The sequence below is a fragment of the Bombina bombina genome, chromosome 9 (assembly GCF_027579735.1).
Source record: "Bombina bombina isolate aBomBom1 chromosome 9, aBomBom1.pri, whole genome shotgun sequence".
NCBI lineage: Eukaryota > Metazoa > Chordata > Amphibia > Anura > Bombinatoridae > Bombina > Bombina bombina.
The window spans coordinates 154,572,477-154,585,533 of NC_069507.1; the positions used below are offsets into that span (position 1 = coordinate 154,572,477).

At 37.8% G+C, this 13,057-nt stretch overlaps 1 protein-coding gene across 4 annotated transcripts in view; it reads left to right on the forward strand.

Moving 5' to 3' along the window:
• SH3PXD2A (SH3 and PX domains 2A) overlaps positions 1–13,057 on the forward strand; it is a 754,429-nt gene that overhangs the window by 657,157 nt on the left and 84,215 nt on the right. The window lies entirely within an intron of this gene.

The following is a 13,057-nucleotide window of genomic DNA, read 5'->3' on the forward strand; positions in this document are numbered from 1 at the left end:
CCCTTTAAACCAGTTGTTTAGTTTGCAGCATTTGTAGATAACAGATACAGTTTAAAGACAAACATTGTGGGGACGAGTTGTGTAATATCTTTTTAGGAGTGGCAAAACTATAATAATAATTTTTCGTTTTACAGCAATTTGTTATGTGATAGGTTCATCCAAAAAAGAGGAATAAAATCAAATGTAACATTTTGTTATGATGCAAATTACATAAAAATAATAGGAAGTGTGTGCATATGTAGTCAACAGGCAAACTATAGTGACATTTTCCACTCCTGTGCAAAAATAAATAAATAAATAAAAAAAATGAATAAAACAGATGCTTTCTTTAAACAAGCTATAAGCCGTTCTTCTTTTACAAATTCTGCAGATCATCAGACCAGTGCAGGAAAGACATAAAAAATAAGGCGCCACATAGTATATTAATCACATGGGATAACAGGTTAAACCGTAATAAAACACCCACAATTCTCATTTTACAATATAATACAGATCGGCTATTACTGTGTTGAAAGGAACAGTTTTTTTGGTTTATACACATAAGTTACAATGCTGAGTTTTAATCCTACTTATTAGTTTAAAGGGACATAATACTCATATGCTAAATCACTTGAAACTAATGCAGTATAACTGTAAAAAGATGACAGGACAATATCACCTGAGCATCTCTATGTAAAAAAGGAAGATATTTTACCTCACAATCTCTTCAGCTCAGCAGAGTAAGTTCTGTGTAAAAAGTTATACTTCACCTGCTCCCAGCTGCAGGTAAAAATAAAAAAAAAATGAAGAAATGAACAGCAGCCAATCAGCATCAACAGTGCTGAGGTCATGAACTCTTACTGTGATCTCATGAGATTTGACTTAACTCTCATGAGATTTCATAGTAAGCTTCCTTTACCTGATTGGTGAAATAATATGAGAGTGCACGAAGCTCATCCTTTCAGTTGTCCCGGGACAGACACACTAAAATGCTGCTTAGAAATCCTTTACAATGGGAGGTGGCTACTGAGGAACTTTTGAGGTAAAATATCTTTCTTTTTTACATAGAGATGTTCAGGAGATATTTTCTAGTCAGCTTTTTACAGCTATGCTGCATCACTTTCAAGTGTTTAAACATTTGGGTATTATGGCCCTTTTTAAGAAAAAAACTGTTTTCATTTATCCCCCAAAAAGTATTTTTTAATAGCCCCTCATGCTAGCTACCCTCTAGTGAGATGAATAGTTCCTTTTGTTCTCTCCTTGCCTATTACATGCCCCTGTGAACACTCTGATTGGATACATGGTCTCTGGAGCTGCCTTCATGCTAACTGTGGCCTAGTTTTTATTGATGTGCTAAATTGTGGAAACTGGTGCTAAAAACATGTATCTCCATTAAAGTCTATGGATAAATTGTATGTTACCGTCAGTTTCTGAACTTTACCACCTCAATAGAAACTAAGCCTATGGGGCCGATTTACTAACCCCCGAATGCTTCTATATGCAGCTGTTTCCGCTGCCAGAAATAAGAGTTAAGAAGCAGCGGTCTTAAGACAGCTGCTCCTTAACCCGTACGCCTCCTCTGAGGCTGCGGATATCAATCCGCCCAATCATGTACAATCTGGTTGATTGCCACCCCCTGCTAGCAGCCGATTTGCCGCTAATATGCAAGGGGCGGCATTGCACAAGTAGCCAGACATTGATAAATCGGCCCCTATATGTCCATGTGAACCCACATATCTACATTAGCTACATGGTCCCTGAAGCCCTCTTAAGTCAGCTAAATGGTCACATAAGCCCTCAGATCAGAGGCATAGTCTGCTTCAGACCTTTTCATGCAAGCTATAGTCCCATTTAAACACTTGTAAAAGATGAAAAGTCCATTCAGGCCCTTCATTGTGAACTATATATTTAAATGAGCTCTCAGATCCAATACATTCTCCCTGCAGCCCCCATTATGGAAGCAATAAGGCTATAAATGCAATCAGATCAGATGACAGCCCCTGCAGTCTCCTTTATATCAGCTATATGACAACGTGGAATAGAAATGCTTTGTCCCTGCAGTCCTATGTCCTTTGGCAGCTGCTGTGTCTAATCACCACACTGTATGCTTTGTAATGTGACATCACCTTTGGCTGCTTATAGGAGGAGGGAAAGGAGTGGACTGGGTTGACTTGATTTGTCCTCAGCACAGCAGCCAGGTAGTTCGCTTTCTCTGTAAGAATGGACACACCTGAGTTATGAGTTATATGTAATCCCTATTGAGAATTCAGACCCTTTGAGGGCTAATAGTAGCCTATCACTGCTGTAAGCTAACTGCCGGGTGTATCGTGTATGAGCACACCACAGACCACAGGGCAGCCACACTGAGGGTGGAGTAAGTAGCTGATTGCTCAGTCTAACCACTGCTAAATATAATTTTCAGTAAAGCTGAACACTGAACCTCTGAAGACAACTGTTTTTAATTCCTGAATCAGAGTATTCTTAAAGGACATAATTTCTTTCATGGCTCAGGACCGGAGCAATATATGGTATCAGTGTTTTAACTATATTATACATTTGCAAGAGCACTAGGAGGCAGCAGTGTTTACTGTCATGTACTGCTCCGCAAATGTGCCCAATACCTACCTAGGTATCTCTTTAACAAAAAATACTATGAGAACGAAGTACTTTTGCTAATAGAGGTAACTTAGAACTTTTTAAAATGGTATGGTCTGTCAGAATCACAATAGAAAAATCTTGTCCCTTTAAAAGTCCATGCCGGCTTGTATTTGTATTAGCTTGATTATTTACCTTCTTTTTGTTTATAATTAACAAATTCTGAAGTGTTGTTATCTGTCACTGGTTACAAATTGTAGTTTGGTAAATTGACCTTATTTTGCATATTATTTCTAGCCTGTAAAGAAGAAACATATTCAATTCTAGTGTCTACTTTTGTAAACGTCTGACTAGGTTGGTTTAGATATTATTTTCCCTTGACAAGGGACTGTTTTCTGCAAACTTGCGACATTCTTTCCAGGTCTGGCCAGTCTCACTTTTGGAGACACGTTTTATATACAGTGGAATAATAAATAATATGGATAGTCTGTGGATGGAATTGTACAGGGTACGTCTCTGCTCTCAGTTACTATGGAAACTTGTTTTTAATAAACTTTTCTCTTGCTTGTCTATGCGGCTAATTAGGAACTCAGTTTCACATAACCAGATTTTTCAATAAACCTCCTTGGAGCCATGGCAGAATTTTTTTTGTTATATTATTAATCAGCCACATATTATCTTCCAGGTATTTTCATTCATTTGCAAATACAGACATATTAATTAATACTCTAGTATAGATAGGCTGTCGCTTAATTTTAAAGTGCAACCAGTCTGCCATCTTTTATTTCTTTCCTTCTTTTGTTGAAACTCTAGACAATATAAAACTGATCCTCCTATTCAGCACTTGCAGGCTGTATTGTTGCTGGTAAATTTTAAACTTAAAGGGACACTGAACCCAAATTTTTTCTTTCGTGATTCAGATAGAGCATGCAATTTTAAGCAACTTTCTAATTTACTCCTATTATCAAATTTTCTTTATTCTCTTGGTATCTTTATTTGAAATGCAAGAATGTAAGTTTAGATGCCGGCCCATTTTTGGAGAACAACCTGGTTTGTCCTTGCTGATAGGTGGAAAAAATTCATCCAACAATCAAAAAGTGCTGTCCAGAGTTCTTAACCCAAAAAAGCTTAGATGGCTTTTTTTTTAAATAAAGATAGCAAGAGAACGAAGAAAAATTGACAATAGGAGTAAATTAGAAAGTTGCTTAAAATTGCATGCTCTATCTGAATCACAAAAGAAAAAAATTGGGTTCAGTGTCCCTTTAACTGGATAGGAAAGTCAAAATTTAAACTTGCATGATTCAGATAGCGCATGCAATTTTAAGACACTTTTAAATTCACTTCTATTTTCAAATGTGCTTCGTTCTCTTGGTATCCCTTGTTGAAAATAAATACGCACATTTCCTACCATAGTGGGAGCTGCTGCTAATTAGTGCCTGCACACATTTGTCTCTTGTGATTGGCTAACTAGATGTGTTTGGCTAGCTGGCAGAAGTGCAATGTTGTTCCCTCAGCAAAGGATAACAAGAGAATGAAGTCAATTGGGAAGTTTTTTAAAATTGTATGTTCTATCTAAATCATGAAAGAAAATGCTGGGGTTTCCTGTTCCTTTAAGAAATAAGTAAAACACTAATTTTTATTGTATGACAATAACAATAATATTGTTAAAAGATATTGGGACATTAGCAATATTATCTACATGTTTACAAGAAACTATTTATTGCTACTTGTGAGGCTGCAATTTTGTTTTATTTCTTGATTCTCATATCACCCATGTAGCAATCTTGGAATGAAAGCTGAGCTAATGTTGTCCCCAGAGGAATGATCTAATATTTATCTGTCCTGATACATTGAAAGCAAATGCTTCTAGTTGTGTTCAGTGCACATCTTCATATTGTTAGCACATTAGCAGTTGTCAGAGATAAAACGTATTGCTTAAAAATATGGGGTTCACTTGGGTTAATATGGGGGTGCTCACAATCTTAATATTTACATTAAAGTCTATGGTGTTTTTTGTAGATAAATCATTTGATTATCTTATCTAAAAGATTAATGTTTCAACCATGGAGGTATTTTGCAGTATTTTGAACAGCACTGTATATTACATTATACCTCCCAATATGACCAAAGATCTATGTATAAGTTAAAGAGATACCAGGAACGAACAACAGCTCATCAGCTAGTTCTATGGCGATTTACCACCCAGGAGCAGCCTGTTTTATCCCAATTGTGCTTTTCACAGAAGAAGACTTTCCTGAAGTATATCAGTCTGATCCTGTCAAGTAAGGTCAGTCCAGCCCCGAAATGCCAGGCAATTTTCCTCAGGACAAGCTAATGCCTTCATGTCAGATAGGAAGAGTGCTCTAAATTCCTCACATAAAAGACTTTTATGGGGAAGCTCAATAAAATTCATGTTGGATATTGCTCAAGCGCTAAACCAAGGGAGCGCCAAGCAGAGGGTGAGCTAAACCGATAGTGTGCAAGTAGCGTCGTACCTCATTTAGTTCAGTGCTATACTATTAAGTGTTCTCCACAGAAGATGTTGCCAGCCAGGTGGCATTATGAAATAGCCGGGTGGCATTATGAAATAGCCAGGTGACATTATGAAATAGCCGGGTGACATTATGAAATAGCCAGGTGACATTATGAAATAGCTGGGAGACATTATGAAATAGCCAGGTGATATTATGAAATAGCCAGGTGACATTATGAAATAGCCGGGAGACATGAAATAGCCAGGTGACATTATGAAATAGCCGGGAGACATTATGAAATAGCCAGGTGACATTATGAAATAGCCGGGTGACATTATGAAATAGCCAGGTGACATTATGAAATAGCCGGGAGACATTATGAAATAGCCAGGTGACATTATGAAATAGCCGGGTGACATTATGAAATAGCCAGGTGACATTATGAAATAGCCGGGGGACATTATGAAATAGCCAGGTGACATTATGAAATAGCCGGGTGACATTATGATATAGCCGGGTGACATTATGAAATAGCCAGGTGACATTATGAAATAGCCAGGTGGCATTATGATATAGCCGGGTGACATTATGAAATAGCCAGGTGACATTATGAAATAGCCGGGTGTGGCCAGTGTAATATTTTCTAATATTTATATCATTTTCTGCTATCCAAAGCACACATTTATTGCATAATTTAACATAAATGTATTTAATTATCATTTATGCAATAAAAATGTAATATTTTTAATATTAGCTCCTTTTAACTTAATATTGGCTAACATTTAACCGAGTGGTCAGTAAAGTCAGCCGGGTGGTGTACCCTCTAAAAAAGGTCCTGGGGAGAACACAATGGCTTACTTCGGGTCTTAAAAAGTCCTACATATTACAGCGTATTGTGCAATGCGCTGGAGAGCAGCACTTTACTTACCACTTGAAATACAAGAGCAGTGAGCACACTAATAGCAATCCCAGTGTTATCTATTAAAAATATAGGTTTTGGCAACGTTAAGATAGTTTAGTCAGTATATTTAAACATCTGCTTATAATACCAGATTGTGCAATATTCTTAACTCAAGGACGTGCAATAGATAACACACCCTGTGCTCCACTTGTAATCTAGCCATTTGCCTTTTGATTTTCTTAAGAGTACTGGGAAAATGTTATATTGTAGAGAGCATTAGTTAAAGGAATAGGATACCCAAAAATGTTCTTTTGTGACTTAGACAAATCATACAATTTTAAAAATGCTTCCAATTTACTTTGATTATCAAATTTGCTTTGTTCCCAGGTTGTTCTTTTTTGAAGAGATACCTAGGTAGGCATCTATAGCACTACATGACATGAAATAGTGCTGCCATCTATTGGTCTTGCAAATGGATAACATTCATGCTAAACTGCTACCATTTACTTTCCTGAGCTTACCGTCCTGCTTTTCAATAAAGGATACCAAGAGAACAAAGTAAACGTGATAAAAGAATTAGAAAGTTGTTTAAAATTTCATGCTTTATCTCAATCATGAAATAAAAAATTATGTTTTCATGTCCCTTTAAAGTTAGTTAGTTGTAGCATTGCAGCTCTGATTACTCCTCATGGAAACAGGATGTCTATGGTAGATTTGTAAATAACACGGATACTTGTAAATTAGAATCATGAAAATGCTGTTAATACAGAATCAGCTGATCTCAGCCTGTGTCCTATTTGTTTTCTAGCCATAATTATACATGGATGTTAAGCTGCATGTTAATAGTTTGATGGTTAAAAATAGGAGTGAACAATAAAGATCTGTTTTGAATAACTGAGCCTTGGCTTGTGTGCAGCAACAAGCAATCTTTCCAAATGGTTTTGGATTCAGTAACAAATCCTTTTATGTGTGGCAGAGATTGCAGATACAGATGGAGATTTACTGAAATGAGACATCTTCTGGCATTAGAATATTCCTTTGTTTTGGGCTAGTAAAGTTCTTGCTTGAATGGTACATAAATGTAGAAATATATTCTTTACAGTATAATTAAATAGACATAAACATAAATTATTGCTATAGTTAAAGTTCTTTGACATTCTTTGATTGAACTGTCTCTTATTGGAAAATAACAACTTAAAGAAATATGGAAATCAAAATTAAAGGGACATTTTTGCCATAATTTAAATCCACATGGATGCATTTCAGTTTTGAATAGAAGCCTTTTTGTAATATACATGTATTAGCCAAAATGCTTCCAATAAAAGCTATAGCTGTTTCAAAAGTGTATTCAAGTATGTACCGTGCACCAGCATCTTAAACACAGCACTTGTTCAGAGATCTTAAGGTGATTTTACCATCTGGTAATGACTCAATTTGTTAATTGCTGACATGATTCAAGCCCCACTGGCCCTTTGAGCATCTGCAATATTTAAACTGCTGGTGCACTGACTGAGAATATACAGCTATTGTTCACAAGCTTGTGCAGAGAAAAATGTTAACACTTAAACAGTGATAACTTTTACTAGAAGCATTTTTACCAATACATGTATATTGCAAATATGTTTCTATTCAAATATATAATTTATCTATGTGCATTTAAATTTTGATCGGAATGTCCCTTTTAAAATTTCCTGATTCATGTAGAGCATGTATGTAGCATGTATGTAGTATGTTATACAAGCAACCTGTAGATGGAGCTGTCCTGTAAATTAATTTACTCTATGGCAAACTAAGCTAGTGAATAGGGCAGCTGTATAGCTAGAAGCACTATTTAAAGGGACAGTCTACACCAAAATATTTATTGTTTTAAAAGACAGATAATCCCTTTATTACCCATTCCCTAGTTTTGCACAACCAACACAGTTATATTAATACACTTTTTACCTCTGTGATTATCTTGTATCTAAGCCTCTGCAAACTGCCCCCTTATTTTAGTTATTTTGACAGACTTGCATTGTAGCCAATCAGCGCTGGCTCATAGGAACTCCACATGCGTGAGCACAGTGTTATCTATATGAAACACACGAACTAACACCCTCTAGTGGTGAAAAACTGTTAAAATGCCCTGAGCCAAGAGGTGGCCTTCTAGGGCTTAGGAATTGGCATATGAAACGCCTAGACAGGGCCGCCATCAGGGGGTGACAGGAGTGACTCCTGTCAGGGGCCCAATGGGCTAGGGGGGCCCCATGAGGCAAGAACTAAAAAAAAATAAAAAAAAAATAAAAAAAAAAATTAAATTTTGGCAGCCACCAGTGGGTACTACAGCAGAGTACTAATTGAGCATGGGAAATGTTATTACAAGGAGTAAAGTATTAGCATTTGAGAGGAGCACTAAACCGCTATGCACAGTGTGAGACAGACTTGGCACTTTGTTTGTAGAGTGTGTGCCTGAGTCAGAACGGCTGATCACATTCATTTGCAGAGGAGGTAGGAATTACTTAGCAAATGTTTTTTATTTCTTTGTGCAATTTAAGATTGTAACTTTAGTGTGGTAGTAGTTGTATGGTGGGGCCAGGGGTTCATAAAAACACATTTTTTTTTAGCAGCAGTGTATTTATGATTATTTGACAATGCTGTAGAAATTCTATATTTAAAACCATGCAGAAATGCTTCCTCCTCAATACACAAATGATATATATTACATTCCAGTTTACTGCCCCTTTATGCAAGGACTTTCCAGATACAAGGAGGCATTTTATCTCAGATTTTTACATCTGCATAACATGTTATACTCTCAGACTTAGATTGCTCAGTTTTGGAAATGAGACAGGTTAACTTAAAACTGTTCAGTTTACTCTACAGCTGACTTAATTTTGAAATGCATACCAACAAGCTTAAATCCTGCATTTAACCAGATCTAATAGTATGAGTACCACAGCTTATGGTTCCACCAAGACCATATAGAGTACAGCATTTTCAAAATCCACAAGTACAGCTGACATATGGGAACATTTGAACGCTATATTTGAAGTGGTGCTCTTGGTTGGGGAAAATGGGGAAAATATGAAACAAACATATGTCAACATTTTAAAGTAATTTTCTTCATCTAGCCATCTACCCAGATCATTATTGTACAATTTTGAATTCACAGAATTATTTTTGATTGCACATTTACAAATATGATTCTTTAAAAAGTGATCTCTTAATTTCTGCATTTTTTTTATCATGCATGTCACACACTGTTGATTTAGGGGATGCAAGGTGCAGAAATGTTTCCTCCTGTGAGTGTTTCTGTGGGTGTCTGTGTTTATGTCTTTGTGCTTTGGTTTGTGTCTCTATGAGTGTGTATGTATTTTTTTCTGTTGGTATCTCTGTGAGTGTGGGTGTGTATGTATTTGTGCATTTTCTGTGGATGTCTGTGAGGGTGTGTGCATATGTCTTTGAGCTTTTTCTATGGGTGTCTCTGTGAGGGTGGGCGTGTGTTTGTCTTTGTGTATTTTCTCTGGATGCCTCTGTGAGGGTGGGTGTGTATGTCTGTGTTTTTTGTGGATGTCTCTGTGAGGGTGTGTGTCTGTGTGTGTGTGTATGTATGTATGTCTGTGTTTTCTGTGTATGTCTCTGAGACGGTGTGTATTTTCTGTGGGTGTCTCTGTGAGGGTGTGTGTATGTCTTTCTGTGTTTTCTGTGGGTGTCTCTGTGTGTGTGTGTGTGTGTATGTCTTTCTGTGTTTTCTGAGGCTGTCTCTGTTGGTGTTTCCTTGGGTGTATGTGCAAGTTTGAGTTTGTGTGGGTGTGTGTCCATTTTCTGTTCCTTTTTAGGACATTTTGACCTTACTACTGATTATTCACATCTTTCTACAGACTTTGAGACTAATGAGACCTTTCCGGAAGTCACCAATCTACCATTTAACCTTTAAATTATTGTTTAGGCAGTTCAGGGCCCTTCCTTTCAGCCACTGCATGCTGTTGTCATCATTTAGCTGGCATCTTCCTTTACAAAAAGATAATCAGAACTCCATATTTTGTTTTCTAAATCTCCTTTTTTTACAAAACTGTAGTTTACCTCATTACTTGTCAGGTCAATGTAAACAAGTGCTAAGTGTCTGTTTGGGTGTCTGTGTCTGAGTTTCTTTGCGTGTTTGCTAGAGTGTCGGTATGTGAATCCTTATGTGTGAGTGTGTGTGTATGTTTCAGTGTATGTTACTACCTTTACAACATTTCCAAGTTTAAATAGACACTTAAGAATAAAGTGCATATACGTTTTAGTCACTTGGTCAAAAATTGCACATGTCAAAGGGGGGGGGGCCCTGATCAATGGTTAAGTCAGGGGCCCCAAAATTTCTAGTGGCGGCCCTGCGCCTAGATTTAGCTTTCAACTAAGAATACCAAGAGAACAAAGCAAAATTGGTGATAGAAGTAAAGTGGAAAATTGATTAAAATTGCATGCCCTATCTGAATAATGAAAGTTTGTTTTGGACTAGACTGTCCCTTTAATACCCAATACTGAACACAAACTGAGTGTATCTATATTTTAATAGGAAACATCCAAGCATTGAATGCAGTAATAGGAAGTGATGGCTGCTCTATGGGTGTTCCCTGATGTTATTCAGCGCTACCTGCTGTAGCTAAAGCTCCCTCTACAGGCTGCTTGTATAACATTGACACACCTTGCTGCAATCACATAGTGCTCAAAGCACGCAAATGCTCCTGATCCTAAGTTAGTGTAAACTCATGAAAAGAGACAAAGGCCCCTGTTTATTAAAGGTCTTGCAGACCTGATCCGACAGTGCGGATCAGGTCCGCAAGACCTCGCTAAATGCGGAGAGTAATACGCTCACCACATTTAACATTGCACCAGCAGCTCACAAGAGCTGCTGGTGCAACACCGCCCCCTGCAGACTCGCGGCCAATCGGCCGCCAGCAGGGGGTGTCAATCAACCCGATCGTACTTGATCAGGTTGAATTGTGGCGATTCCTGTCCGCCTGCTCAGAGCAGGCGGACAGGGTTATGGAGCAGCAGTCTTTGTGACCGCTGCTTCATAACTGCTGTTTCTGGCGAGCCTGCAGGCTCGCCAGAAACAGGGGCCGTCAAGCTCCATTCGGAGCTTGATAGATAGGCCCCATAGTTTCAACTAAGAGAAAGAGGTAAACCTAGTAATATAAGTAAATTGGATAAAAAAAAATATTGTGTACTCTGTTTGAATCATAAAAGTTTAATTTTGACTTCTGTGTCCCCTTTAAACACTCCCCCCCCCCCAAACACTGCATGCAAGCGCCACTACCAACATTGCATCACCGTCCTTTACAGGATCTCTTCATTTCACAATATAATGCTACATTTTTAGAATTCAGATTTCCATTATAAATCTGCTAAAATAAGGAATTTATCTGCAGTTTCCACTTGGGATCACTAGATCTCAGCAGTTCTGGAGAGTTATTTTACCTATGTGTTTAACCTCTTTGCAGGAGTTAAACACATGCCATTGCATGCTCTAACAGATGAGAGTATGTATGTTTTCACTATAATGGCCATTTTAAGGACATCAAACTTTATTCTCCTATGGCCGCTTCCTAACTTGTTATGTTTCTGCTCCCCTTATACTCTGTAACACCAGCCCCCCTTGCAGATCTTTTTCTCAACTAATTTAAATGTTAAAAGCCCCAAATAATCAAATGAAGTGATTTTATTATATAAAAAGTATAGATATGTTTAGGATACAAGTGTTACAGAACTATCAACAGTATGTAGTCCCAAATTTAGGAATCCCGGTCACACAATGCACAATGCAGCTGTTCTGCAGGGGTCCTAAATGTCCAATAAATCAACTTGGACTTGAGTATCTGCAAGAAAAACAAACACAAAATAACACTGCATGTGCTGAACATAAAGACATTAATGCCAAGTCCCCCAACGTATTGCACTCACTGGGGTCAGTTTCATTGATGCATTGTATAAAGGGCCTTTTGCTCCTTCTGTGTCCTGGATGATTGTCCTTTTTACTACAGTCAGCGTGTTGCTCTCAATAGCGCCACAACTGTTTGGAGTAAAAAGTGTGCACGTGTCTTTAGTAATATACAAAGCTATAAATAATGTTGCAAAACACTGCTGCCATAGACAGAGGCGTAACTAGAAACCACAGGGCCCAGGTGTAAGAATCTAAGAAGGGTGTCGTCGTCGTCCCCAAAAAAAAAAAAAAAGTTAATTTGATACATCTTTTTTTGTTTTTTGTTTTTTTGTTCTTACATTTAACACAGAAAAAAATATGAATCAGATTACATGTCTGCAAAAGGAGGTATCCTGTGCCCACAGTCTGTGAGATGGTCTGACCCCCTATTACTGTATATAGTGACACTGTTTAACCCACCAGTACTGTATATAGTGAGTTAGTGACACAGTCTGTAATCTGCCAGTGAGATGGCTGGCCTGACCCTACCCGCCCCAGTACTTTATAAAGTGACCACAGGCTGTGACATGGTCCAGCCCCCCCGTACTGTATATAGTGGTACTGTATAGTGACACTGTTTACCCCCCGCCCCCCATGCTGTAGTAACAAGGTCTGTAATTTGCTGGTTCCACAAACATACACACACACATACATGCATAAAAACACACACAGTCACATACATACATACACACACATGCATAAATACACATACAGTCACATACATACATACACACACACACACACATATATACATGCATAAATACACACAGTCACATACATACATACATACACACACACATACATGCATAAATACACACACACATACATGCATAAATACACACACAGTCACATACATACATACACACATACACATAAACACCAATGGGTAAAACAGAAACACTAACCCCTGTAGTCAGAGACACTAGTGAAGCATCATGTCACACTCACATGATATCAGTGCAGGCAGTGGCAGGTCAACGTTTTTTATTGTTTAAAATAAAAAAAAACTTTTTTTTTTTCTTTTTTTTTTGAAGCTGGGCCCCCACCCTTGGGGAATTGCGATCTCTGCACCCCCTGTAGTTTCGCCACCTGGCCATAGAGTACTAGACACGTACCAAGAGAACTAAGCAAATTTGATAACAGAAGTCAATTGGAAAGTGGTTT